Below are 11,453 nucleotides of genomic sequence, written 5' to 3'. Positions count from 1 at the left end.
CCAAGCAAAAGTTTATTTTGTGTATTTTAGTTCTAATTTTTGTATAAATTTTTTGAATTAAAATTAATTGTGTATAGATCTTGCTAATATCTAGAAACTATTCTTTCTTTTTTGAAAACGTTTTAATAGCTTTTGAGATATCTAAAAATCATTATACTTTAAAACTTATTTTAGCCATGTCTCGAAAAGTATTTGAAATTTTGAAAATACCAAAAAATGTCTTTAAGATACTAATAAGACCTACATAAGTATTTTTGTATATATATACATTATATATATATATATATATAATCTATTGGAAAAGTACGATTTGAAAAATACTGGTACATATGTTTCATAAGACTAGACGCCTTAATCATCAGCCAGTTTAATTTAAAATAAAAAGCACTTTACTAAACATAAATGCAAAACTTATACAAAAAAACAAAGACACTATGACGTAATATTGTGCATTACAAAAATTCAGTTCACATTCAGTATAAACTACTTAAAAGCCCTTCAAGTGGGCTCAGTAGAAGGTGTTCAAGTTTGAATAATAACCTTATTTTATAAATATATATATTACTTTTTGAGATATGGTCTATTAAAGTTTTTAAAGAATATAAATTCAAAAAACTTAAATTATTTGGATCAGAATTGTCCTGTAACCCATTGTTAAGCCTTATACCTATCAAATATTTATTAATATAGAAAAATTGCAAAAAAAAGTCTTACTTTTCTTAAAGGTAGTTCAAATGTTTTTGTTTAAAACCTGTTTTTCACCAAAACATTTAAACTAAACTGCATCTATTCATATCATATTCATTTTATTAACAATAGCAACTATTTTTACATCAAGTTAGGGTAGTACAGTGGTTTTGAGTAAAACGACCAATTAATTATTTATAATCTTTTGCAGGTATTATTGTACATTTATTGAAAAAAAAATCAGCAAGTAGTCGTTAAACTTTTACGATTGCTTATTTATCGCTTTTGAAAAAATCATAACCAATTTAGTGTGTACTTTTGTAGAAAGGTTTTTGTAACTTTAAAAATGCTCTATTAAAACTTCTGTTCTATACAAAATATGAAACTGATATATTTGAATTCATGGAAAACTACACTGATTAAAGCAAATTCTATCAAAAGATGGATACACTACTCACACTTTAGTGAAACATATTGACGGCAAACTACTGTTTTAAGTTTCTGAATTTAGACAAGCTATCAAACTAACTTTACACCAACATTTACAGAAAACCAACAGACACAGGCCTAATAATGCAACACACTAGTGACTGTCAAAATAATGGAAATTCGATTTGATTAATTATTTTCTTAACAGAGCTGTAAATATATTCTCTAATTATGTCGTTTTCAAAGAAAAACTATCAAAAACTAAAAGCTTTTTATCTATAAAATAATATCCAAAAAGACTTATAAAATCTAAATCCAACGACAATTATTCTAGAGTAATGGAAAATTTAAGTCGATTTTCTTGACGTCCTGGACAAGACGTTAAAAGGTATGCGTGGTGTGAAACTCGATAACCAAAAAGTTTTTTCGTGCACCAGGTCCTAGGACCAAATAAATTGAGCATCTTTTTTTGCCGTTCAATAAGGTGTAATTCAACTTAATAATTTCAAAACACATGAATTTCTTTGTTGTAAATGATTATTTTTACAGACTTAATAGCTTAATAATATCGCTAAAATTAATTATGTTTTTTTTTATTTGAGTTTGGATTTGTTAGTACGGTGCTACAGTCCATATAAAAAATGAGAAATTTTGGCTTTTTTTAATTCTTGTAGCACACCTAGAAAATGCATTTAATTTTTTTTTTTTTTTGGTTACATGACAATTTAAATTCGGACAACTTAAATTCCGACAAATCAAATTCTTAAAAATATATTTAAGAGACCATAGCTCAAAATGTAATATACATTTCAAAAAAAAACATCTTAAGGTCTTACTATTATCTACAACCTATTTTTCTTTTTCAAAAAGTTATAAATGGTATTCAAGATATTTAAAACATATTATATTTTAAAACTTTTTTTAAGCATATCTTGAAAATTATTTGAAACTTTGCAAAAACGAAAAATAACTTGTAGATATTAATAAGAGCTACATACGTATTTTTCTAATTTTTTATATATACATTAACTTTTGAGTTGTGGCCCTTTAACTTCTTTACAACTGAACTGTTAAAACTTGTTTTTGTGCAAATCTAAATAGTCGTGCACATTATTTTAATATTTTTTGTTAATTTAATAACTTTTGTAATAATAACTATATTAGTGAGTGAACTTGTTTTTAATTTAAGCGTAATATTTTTTTTTGAAATTTAGGCCAAATTTGGTTTTTTATTTTGGTATTTCTAAAACAATAAAAGGGTCTATCAATATTCTTTAGTTCTCGCACCATAATTTTGAAAATACATCAAAGTTTTTCTTTCTTCTTTTTTAATGTTTAATAAAAATATCTTTTTTTACTAAGTGAATTTAGTTTTTCTCAAATTTTTTTCTACTAACCAAGAAGATCCTAACTAAAGATTTGAACTGAAAAAAACAAAAATGGCCTATGTTTCGAAAAGTGAGTGTTAAGTTTATTTAAAAAAATAACGCACTAATTAAGTTTTTTCACTCAAGAATATCAAAAAAAAAAGTGAAAATTTTTCGGAATATGCTGTGAGCACAGTTACCATAAGTAGCTATAAAGCTATAAATCTTAGTAAAAAAATTGCTTTTTTGGAAGGTGGTAATAAATTAGCTTTTAGCCCTTAAATAATTGCGATAAGTGATTTTAAACTATAAGCTTATAGAAAAAAATATTGCCGTTTTAATAAAAAAATTGCCGTTTGAATAAATAAAACCCCCTTTAAAAAATTTTTTTTTAGTTTCTGATGACTCTAACATTTAGCTCATCTAGTAATAGCTTTTTGCACTAAAGTAACCTTTTATAAAGAGTAAAACAGCATAAATAATTAGTAAAATGAAATTAATGTATGATAATGAAATTTTTTGTCAAAATGAGTTTTAAATTAACTTAAATTTTAGCTTTAAATTTTGTTTACAAACTCTTGTTGAATGATAAAAGTAAAATTATAACAATCAGTTCTTTCCTTAAAAAATATTTAGAAGTCTAATTAAAAACTGTTATAAAAAAGGTTAAGTTAATAATAATCTTGTTTGTTAGTTTAAGATAGTTAAAATAATTTCATTGTTCGAATAAAATAAGGAGTAGAGTTTGAGGCTGATGGTTATTCACCATATAGAAAAAAATCAAACAGCTCAATTCATAGTATATTAGTTAAAAAATGCCTATTCCTTTTGATAGAAAGTATTTTATCATTTCATTTTATACATATTATATCTTAAAAATTAACTTTATAAACTTCCAACTAAAATTTCTTGAATATTGGTCTATAAGTAAACATAAGCAATGTGAAAAAGTAAATTTTTTAACCCTTTTTTTGCACTTGGACATTTTTTTACGTTTTTCATTTAATTTACTTAAATTAAAACAAACTTTATGCTGGTTGGACATGTTAATTGTTTTATTCAACAAAACAAGCTTACAAATCAATAAAACAGTTAAGCAAATATCTAAAATTTTTACCTACATACATATACAAAACTTTTCTAGGCAATATTTAAAATACATGGTGCTCTTAAGTATTATGATTATACTAAATATTTTATTGTAGTGAATTTACCAATTCTTTCCTTTTATTTATTTTTGAGTTATTTATTGCATTTTTTTGGTTGCTCTTGTAGAAAGAGAAAAGTAAAATTTAAATGATGTAAAAATCAAAATCTAGGGTAGGAGACAGTGTGGGTGGGGCCCATGGTAGACTATAGTTTCCATGGTCAATATTGGGTAATGGGTTTAAATAAGTGCTTACCATTGTTTTTTACCACACCAATCCATCGACCTTAGTTGTGAGCCTCACATGTTTTCTTTTTCGTTTTTTTAATAAATTTTAAGTTATAAATTGAAAATGTGCTTTTTCTCTGGTTGCTAATGGACTTATATTTAAGACAAAATTTGTATGAAGTTTGTGAAGTTGAATTGTTGGTAGATATATTAGTTAAAGATTATAAAATAGTAACTGTTTTAAAAGGATAGTTTTTAAAGGACATTTTTATAAAAAAAAATAGAAAGGATCTGTTTTGACACAGAAGTGGTAAATTTGTTTTTTAAATTCTACCTGTAGATACAATATTGCACATTTTAGTTTTTCTAATCAAAATTAAATGTGTTTAGTGTATACAAGGTTCTCTCTGGCCCAGATTTTTAAAATAACTAATCTCAAAAAACGTAGGAGAAGATAAATTTTTAGTGAAATAGCCTATTTTTGCAGTTTTAGTCTGCAACTCCTGAAAGGAACCTATTTTTACCTCTTACTTTGACTGGCTATATCTCAAAAATTATTTTGAATTTTTAAAAGCTGTAAAAAGCATTTTGTAGCTTAGTAAAAATATATAAAATAATATCAAATTGTAAAATTAAGTGTTTTATGATTATATGCCCTATGCCCTTAAATTATTTCAAAAAAATTACAAAAATCCCTTCTTGATTTTTAAATGTCATTTTGAAACATTTGCAAATTATTTGTTCGGTTTGTTGTTTTATATGGTGAATGGAAAATATTGATTGAAACAATAGATTTGATTATTTTGCATAGTGTTGGACTAGTTGTTATATTTTTATATATACAATTTACTTTGATGATTTTTTAAATAGTTCCAGACTAAAAATAAGTTTGATCTGTTTTAGGAGGCTACTAACACTTTGTCATACTATATTGATTTTCTATATTTGTGCTCCTGCACTTAATTATACACTGTTTTTAAAAATACTTTTCAATTTGATTATAAAGGTACAACACACTTTATAAAATTTTCTCAAAAATTTTTAAAAGAAAACTTATTTAGTTCCCCATTTTACCTTGAATTTTAAACTAAAAATTTAAACAAGTTCTTTATAAAATGAACTATTATATACTGATATATGTTTAAATATTTTTCATATTTTGTTTAATAAAAAAACCCATTTATATCAAGTAGCTGTATAGTATCTTTTCATTATTATTTTACCTTTAGTTTAATTTTATACTTAAAAAAACAACTAAACTTGTACTTAAAAACTAAAATGTAGAACGAAATCAGATAACCAGGAAGATTTTTTTTTAAATCACTGGCCACCATGTTTAATATAAATATTTAACAAGTGGTATGGAATGTACAACATAACCAATTAATGAATTATTATAGAAATTATGTAAAACATAAAGATAAACTTTTGACAGAGTGGTAAAAAAATCTAGAATTCTGGAAAGACCTTGAATTCAAAACAAATTACTAGAAAATCTGTAATTGTTAACAATTTTTACATATTAAGTAGTAAAATTTTGGTTTGACATGAAGAATCTCTTATAATTTTTTTTAACACATTTGAAGTAGCTTAACAGTATTTTTTTAATGATGTTCTACTACTTAACACAGTTTTTAACCTTAACTTTAGTTTAAAAATAGACTGTGTACTTTCAATATCTGGAAGAAATTTCTCAAAAACTAGTGACCCACCCATTTGTAGAATTAAATATTTAATACTTCAAAACCTATAATAATCATGATTAAATTAAATATAAATTTAAAGATTTTTGTACTAACTACAGTGTTATTTTTTTAGCTCATTTAAGTTGTAAAATGATAACTGTACAAATAAGTGATCCTAGCTGGATTAAAAAGCAAAAATTTTCCAATATATGGAAAAGTAATCCAGAGTTTAAAAGTAGTTTTGATTATTGACTCTATTTAAATTTTATATTCATATGTTTATAAAAATGTTTATTACAAAGTTTTGTATTTAATTTTTATTTAAATAAATAAATTATTTTTTTGTTTGTATATATTCCTGTGTTAAATCTGTTTTTACCATATTAAACACTGACATTTGCTAGTTACATTACATGTGTATATATTAATTTACACTTTAACTACTTATACTTTATAATATTCTAGTACTAAAGATAAAGAAGCTGCCTTAATGTACTCAGAACGGATATCAAATATATCAATGTTCAGCTTCCCTGTTAAAGTTGTTTATGAATTGCATTTTGTTTTTGTTGTTCTACTTGTTTAAATTCTTAAAAAAAAAAACTAAATTAAAAAAAAAAAAAAATAATTGATACATCAAAAGCAAGCAGGTTGATTTGAAACAAATGTTATGCTATGAAATGTTACAATTTGTTTAAATTCTAAATTTTTTTTTAATTTGATTGTTACATCAAAAGCAAGCAGGTTTATATGAAATGAATGTTGATAAAAGAGAAATGCATGAGCATGAAAGTTTTGTTTTAATTTTTATAACTGCATGCATATTTTTCAGCAGATATTTGTATAGTTTGATAAATTTCTAGATGCTTTTTAGTTTGTTCTCTTATTTTTCTAAGTAAAAGTTATAGAATATAATAAACATAACAATAAACTGTAGAGACATAAACAAAACCTATAAATAGTATGGACAGATTATATATGTAATTTATTTATTTTTACAAAATAATTGATGGGTTTTAAATATTACCGAAATACTAAAAGTTTTACTCTAATGCACCATGCTATAAGTAGCCAGCATTTAACAAATGGTAGTTTTAATTAATTTGAGCTAAAAACATTTCATAAAAATATAACTATTATGTAAAGTTATTTTTTGTACATTTGTAAAACTGCGTTAGTTGAATTCGCCTTCTTTAATATGGTGTTATTAACTATGGGTGTTCATTCGACATAAATGAGTTTTTATTTATTAACAGTTTATTAAATGTAAATCAAACCTCACCCTACAGAAACTTTAAAGTAATCTAAAAATATTTTTGTAACTTAATTATGTAACAGTGTTGTAATTGTTGCTTAATTTGTAAACACAAAATTAATTAAACTTAGAGTATAAAAACTTAATTCAAAAAAGTAAATTAAATTTAAATTAACTAAATTATAAGTATACTTGAAAAAAGTGCAAAGATCATTTTTTAAACTTATTGATTTTTTTTTGGCCTCTAAGAATTTTTCACAAAAGTTATTGTAGTATGACTATTTTAAATTCTAATAAAGAGAATTTGAGTAGGTTTCTGAAATTATAATTACTAAAAAGTTACAATCGATTATTTGTAGTGGAGGCTTAAAAACAAATATACATCAGGCTCCCTCATCATTCACAATAGCTGTCATAAATGTTACAACTCAAGCTAAGATGCTTGAGGCAATACTGGGCATAAACAGCTGCTTGCTTAAATGTTTGATGGTAAAGTACCAGTTGCTCGTTTGAGGCGTACCGAGTGCACAACTGTAATAAAACATGACCTTTGGCCCATGTGCAAGGATTACTCAAAAAGAAAACTGGAGATGACTTATAATTCCCTTTTTTGTTGACAAGGCTACTGTTAAGGCTGGCGAAATCAGCTATTTTGGTAAGCATCCAAAAGTTGTAACTATTTTTTACATACCAAATTTATTAACATTATGTAATATTGGTTCTGCTTGTAATGAGTTATTTTTCTTGAATTTTAATTAAGTTCTTCTAGTTATTTAGTAGAAAGGTTTTAATTTCTTATTTAATTTTTCAGTTTTTAATTTCTAAATTTGTAATAATATTATATATAATTTTTATTTGTTTGTAATCACTTTGAAAATTATTTTTAGAGTCTTGTGTAATATGAATGGGTTTAACCAAGTAACAGTTTTTTTTACAACAAAAGCTTGTTATTATAAATTGTAAATTTACCCTTAATTAAAAAGCAGTAAAAGTTGTTTAAAGCAAATTAAGTAAAACAAGCTACAAAAATTATACATATAAATTGTAACGCTTTTCTTATGAAATAATTTTAGAAAATAGTCAATTCTAGTTCTGTTGATCATCTCGAACATTTAAACATTATTATAAAAATCTCTTTAATCACAAATTCAAAAATTATATGAATAAATTGTATATAGCTTGACTTTTATTTTTGATTTTAGTTGGTCTACTTGAGTGCCCTTGTTCATGCACTTTTCATAACAAGTATATATATTAAAGGGAGCATAATTACTTTTTATATTCCGTAGGTTGATATGAAAAATACTACCAATGAAAGTGGTTGGATAGAAACCTCAAATTATTAAAAAGTTCATTTCAAAAAACAGCAGACCCACATTAGATGCTTCAACTTCCAAATAATATAATTCAAAAGGTTTGAAACTTGTTTTTTTAGAATATGTTTCAATGCTAAAAGCATTTTTAAATGGTTAAGCTGAAATTTTAAACTCTGTAAAAAAAGTTAAGTTACCTTTATACATGTCTTCTAATTAAAGATAACAGTATGTATTATTATGAACAAGTTGTGTGTTTCCTAGAGGTTTAGCAATCTTTATTAATATTTAAATGTAAAATCACAAACTTCAGAGCCAGGTATACTTGATATATTGAAATAGTTTATTCTTTATGTTTTATTTCATCTGAGTTTTTAGGAAATGAAAACATTTTAGAGATGTTTTTTATTAATTAGTTTAGTACATATTTGTAGTTTTATCACTCACAGTTTTTTTCTAAAAAGTTAAACTTAATTTATTTTTAAACAAAGAACATGTTCCTCTATTGTTTTATCATTTTATTAGAATTATAGTTTTATCAATCATTGATTTGTGTAATAATCTTAACAATTAGATAAAGTATTGTTTTTTAACTTAAAATGTGCTTAAAATCTCCTGTTTAATTCTATTTTTTTTTGTTGTAATAAACTATAAGAGTGTGTAAATCTACTTTAAATTGAACAAAAAATATATTTTTGCTGTTTTTGTTTTCTACATGTTAATAACAAATCAAACATATAACATTTAAACGAGTTTTATGCTGAAAAGGTAAAATTTTCAAAAGAAAGTTCCTTCTTGTATGAATTTTCTTTTAACTTTGATGCTACTTTAAGCTTTTTTAAAGAAGTAGGTGACTCTTCAAAAAAAAAAAGCAACTGTTTAAAGCAATTTAGTTTTTGATTGCATTAAAAGTTTCTTTACTTTTTAAGTCAACTTTAATATCGACAAAAAGGCTATTATTAAGTGTTTTTTTATACTTATTTTTATTAAACTAAATTTAACTAAGTTTATTATTAAAAATTGATTTCAAAATGCTTTGTTTTAAATGATTTTCATATTTATGTAGAACAAACAAAATTACTCAAGCTTGCAATATAAAATGCTTTTTAAAGCTTAGTTATTTAAAGCTTATTTGAAAGTTGTATTGTAGTAAGTTATTTGAAACATGTAGTTAAATTTTTTTAATCTCAGAAAAAAAAACTTTTAAAACAGAATTCATATATACTATATGATCAAAAGTGTTGTGTAGCAAATTTTAAATTAATTAGATTAAAGGAACATACCTTATTGTTAATTATTGTATATAAGTAAGCTCATGTAATGTTTTAAAACATTTAATATTAAATTTGTTTTTTTTTAATCTCTGTTTTTTTTGTTACACCATTGGTAATATATGAATGCTTTAAACTAATTACACTTTTTACCTTGTACATTGGAGGTTAAGTGTGTAATCTTTCAATAAATGATGTAGTTTTTGATATTCAATTTTATATGAGTGTACAAAGTATTTTAAGCTATATCTTCCCATCGATTTTATTTATTTTTAAAAGTATGGATAAAAGTTAGTTTTTTTTATTACACACTGAAAGTTTTTGATTGAATTTTTAAAACTGTAATTTTAAGCTCTACATTTTGATTAGAATTTAACTATTATGATTACCAGTGTAGATACTATTCTTAATCAACTTTTTTACATTTCAAAGTATATTTACTGATGTTGTTTGATCTTTTTTCATTTTCACTTAGTTAATGACATAAAACTATTAGAACAAGAATGTAAATAACATATATTTTTAAAAAATAATTTTAATAAATACCAATGTAAGTAATTTTTAAAATAGCTTTAATCAATATGTTTTCTCATTTTTATGATGAACATAAAGGATTATAAGACCAGCTTCAAATTAAAAATAAAGCTTATATGTATCTTTCATTGTTTAATAGATTTTGTTGTTTTTAGGGTGTATTCACACTTTTAGTTTGCTAAGTTACAAATAATAAACTGTTTCTTAACTTTTTCAGTTTATATATTGACATTTACTTTTTCTTTCATTTTTATTTGTAAAAAAGCTTTAGTTTTTATTAGTCTTTTTTAAAGCGTTTTTTGTAGATTAACTTATACCATTTGAATTTTTTTTTCGAATCTAAAAAATAATCAATAAAAAATAATCATTAATCGGAAATTCCATTTTCTATGATTCAGTTTTAACAAGTACTAATAAAAGTATCTTTTTTCAATAGCTTTAATCCTTATATTTTTCATTGTTATGATGAACAAAAAATATTATAAGACCAGCTTAAATTTAATTAAAAATTCTTCTATGTATACTGTTGTTGTTAAATATATTTTACTGTCTATAGGATTAATTTACATTTTTTTTTAAGTTAACTATTTAAAACTTTTACATGACTTTCACATGTTATAAAAATGTTAACTATGAAAAAACCTTATTTTTTTTTTACTGAGAGCTTATAAATGTCAAAGGTAATATAAAATAGTTTAGGTATTGATAAAAATGTAAACATTGAATGCAATATTTTTTACAAATAAGGTAAGTTTTTACTAAAGAAACAAAAGTATTTAGGGAATTTTTTGTTTTTAAAAGCATAAGTATTGATTACTTATATAAATTTAGTTTTAAAATATCGCTAAAACTGCAAACTAGCGAATGGTTTTTGTTGATTAGACCATTTAATGTTAATTAATTTTTGCATTGTATCATAATATTTTTTAATATATTTCGTTCAAGTATATTAAATAGAAGTTAATGAATTAAAAATAACTACATTTAAAAAAACGTTTTCAAGTTTAGTTTACTTAGCAAAAAAAAAGAAAAAATACTATTAACACAATTTCTTAAAATGCAAACTTAAGCAGCAGTGCAAACTCATAACTTGCACATTTAAGCGAATGTGCGAACTCACAAAATTCTCCATTTAGAAATAATTATTAGTTTTATAAACAAAAAATTATAAATTTTGAATGTAGCTTTTCAATCATCTAAAAAACAGTATAGGAATTTGCTCTGCTCTGATGCAAAGGCTTTAATTTAAGTATTTAGTAATGAAAACGTTTACTTTCATAAACTTAAAATTTGTGAGAAAAGCACTATACTATAACTTTTTAATAGTAAGCTAAGCATTCATTGATATTCAAAGTAAGTCAAACTTAGCTCTTGGGAGATACCAAACGGTTAAAATATTTTGTATGTCAAGTTTTCATTAAAAATTATATAAGGGCAAAAATAGCTATAAAATTCTGGCAACTGTGGCTGTGAGAACCAAAACAAAGCTAAATTGTTCCACTTTTTCTACGGGCTCTAGCCCCGACCCAATAAACCC

Source organism: Thalia democratica, chromosome 2 (assembly GCF_965202585.1).
Source record: "Thalia democratica chromosome 2, ktThaDemo2.hap1.1, whole genome shotgun sequence".
In the NCBI taxonomy this organism is placed as follows: domain Eukaryota; kingdom Metazoa; phylum Chordata; class Thaliacea; order Salpida; family Salpidae; genus Thalia; species Thalia democratica.
Note: the sequence above shows the minus strand (reverse complement) of the source record.